Source organism: Schistocerca gregaria, unplaced genomic scaffold (assembly GCF_023897955.1).
Source record: "Schistocerca gregaria isolate iqSchGreg1 unplaced genomic scaffold, iqSchGreg1.2 ptg001362l, whole genome shotgun sequence".
Classification (NCBI taxonomy): Eukaryota; Metazoa; Arthropoda; class Insecta; order Orthoptera; family Acrididae; genus Schistocerca; species Schistocerca gregaria.
Window position 1 is genome coordinate 7501 of NW_026062668.1, and position 2500 is coordinate 10000.

The window sequence follows — 2500 nt, forward strand, 5'->3', positions numbered from 1 at the left end:
ACGAGGACCGTGCGATCAGCCCAAAGTTATTCAGAGTCACCAAGGCAAACGGACCAGACGAGCCAATCCGATTGGTTTTGATCTAATAAAAGCGTCCCTTCCATCTCTGGTCGGGACTCTGTTTGCATGTATTAGCTCTAGAATTACCACAGTTATCCAAGTAACGTGGGTACGATCTAAGGAACCATAACTGATTTAATGAGCCATTCGCGGTTTCACCTTAATGCGGCTTGTACTGAGACATGCATGGCTTAATCTTTGAGACAAGCATATGACTACTGGCAGGATCAACCAGGGAGCTGCGTCAACGAGAGCTGAGCAGCCGGCCGCCCGGGAGTGTGTCCCGAGGGCCCGCGCGAACACGCAAGCGTCCGCTCAATTATTCTGCAAACAGGAGGAGGCTGAGCTCCCCTGCACGATACACCTCGAAACCCTCTCAGGTCCCGGCGGCGCGCAGCGCCGTCCTAAGTACTTGGTCGGGTTCGAGAGAGGCGCAATCGCCCGGAGATGGGCGAGTAGACGCTTTCAGTGCGAACACCCGTGCTCCCAACTGAGCTTGCCGCTGCCGACAGAGGCCCGGGAGCGTGCTGTCGTGGCATTGCCGGCGGGAAACAACACGCGCCACCTACGGTGACCGGCAGCTCCAACGCCAGCGCCACAGAAGGGCAAAGCCCCACTTGGGTGCAGAAGCGAACTCTCCCAGCACAGCGCACGCGCCAACACGTCCGCAGAGCTGCGATACAAACCACCTGCGAGAACCGCTGGGGGCGACCGAGCAGCAGACGGCGTCGCGACGCCGAGTGCCGGGCGGCGGCGCATCCTCAACGCACACAGTCCGCAATCGGACCAGCACACTGCAGATGTCCACCGCGCTTCGCACCGGGCTCGGCAGAACCCACTTTGGCCGCCTGGCGCCGCGCGCAGGGTGCGCCGGCGCATAGCTGGGACGCCAGCCGGGCCCGTCGGCCGGCGCTCCTGCCACTGGGCGCCCCCCACCAGCCGGCTGTAGTGCGTGCGCTCACGCAGCGCGCGGCCAGCACGCCGGGCGGCCCCCCCTCACCGGCCGGGGACTGTCCCGCCAAGCCACAGCCTCGTATCGCTTCATACCCACATGGCCAACTCAGGTTCGGGGGCATGGCGGGTACCGCCGAAACAACCGGTTCATAGATGTACCGATCGTCGCTATCACCGATGCACCTGCAGCGCGAACAACCGCTCAACAACTGATTTCCAGTTCATTTGCGGATCTTTGGCAGCAAACGTATACGTCAATCTACATTTGCGAAATCTACGATTCTGGCATGCCTGCATGTTATGTGTCACGACACGCTACATCAGCCCACATACACACTGCGGCATGTACACGAGAGAACACGTGGAAGATGGTCCGCGCACGTGTGCAATGTCCCTTGCGCGGTCGACTGTCAACCGGCCTCTGTAGCATGTCGCAGATGTGGAACGCGGTCCACCGTGCTATCATGTTGTGTGGGGCAATACGATTAAATAGGAAAACCCTCGTCGCTACATCAACAGACGGCTCACGCTGATTCCCGGCAGAGGGAGGAGGGGGGGGGGGGGGGGGGGGGCCAACATGCAATACTTTCGTCCGTACCTACCTACCACATGTCTGTACGGCGTACAACAGTGCAATCTCGCTGTAATGGGGAGACGAGACAAGTAGCATCGTGCACAACATATGGCCCTTATGATTCGCCATTGTAGGGCGCAGCCGGTGTACGGTCAAGCATGTGCCACATTATGTCACTCAGTACGTAACGACGGATGATCAGTGTGGGTTACGCGTACATCAGCGGACAGTCCACACAGGCCGTACCACAACGTACACTGACTGCATCGACAACCGAATGCAACTGAACAGCTGCAAGGCTCATTTCACAAACAAACGCCTGACCGACCAGCTTGGAAGGGCAGGAGGGGAGGGCGATATTCGTTCTGTAGCGGTACACCCTTCCAGTGGTTAGCGGGACTGTGTAGAAAGTACGCAACACTCGAAAGACCTTTATGTGAGGGTACGCACCATGGCATCAAGAAATACACATGACACCAGAGGATCCAAGCAGTGAACTATGTTCAGAGGGTTGCTGTTAGGCAAAGCTACATTCCTGTGACGTTACATGTGACAGTTAAGGTGCAGTGTAAGTTAGGTTAAGGTGCAGCGTAAGTTAGGTTAAGGTGCAGCGTAAGTTAGGTTAAGGTGCAGCGTAAGTTAGGTTAAGGTGCAGCGTAAGTTAGGTTAAGGTGCAGCGTAAGTTAGGTTAAGGTGCAGCGTAAGTTAGGTTAAGGTGCAGCGTAACTTGGGTTAAGGTGCAGCGTAACTTGGGTTAAGGTGCAGCGTAACTTGGGTTAAGGTGCAGCGTAACTTGGGTTAAGGTGCAGCGTAACTTGGGTTAAGGTGCAGCGTAACTTGGGTTAAGGTGCAGCGTAACTTGGGTTAAGGTGCAGCGTAACTTGGGTTAAGGTGCAGCGTAACTTGGGTTAA

The 2500-nt window shown here is 56.7% G+C and overlaps 1 non-coding gene across 1 annotated transcript in view; it reads right to left on the minus strand.

The window, feature by feature from the left end:
• LOC126330822 (small subunit ribosomal RNA) overlaps nt 1–298 on the minus strand; it is a 1893-nt gene extending 1595 nt beyond the window's left edge. The window contains exon 1 of the ribosomal RNA XR_007563216.1: nt 1–298. This exon is cut by the window's left edge and continues 1595 nt beyond it. This is a non-coding gene — a ribosomal RNA (small subunit ribosomal RNA).
• Nucleotides 299–2500: the final 2202 nt, after the last annotated feature.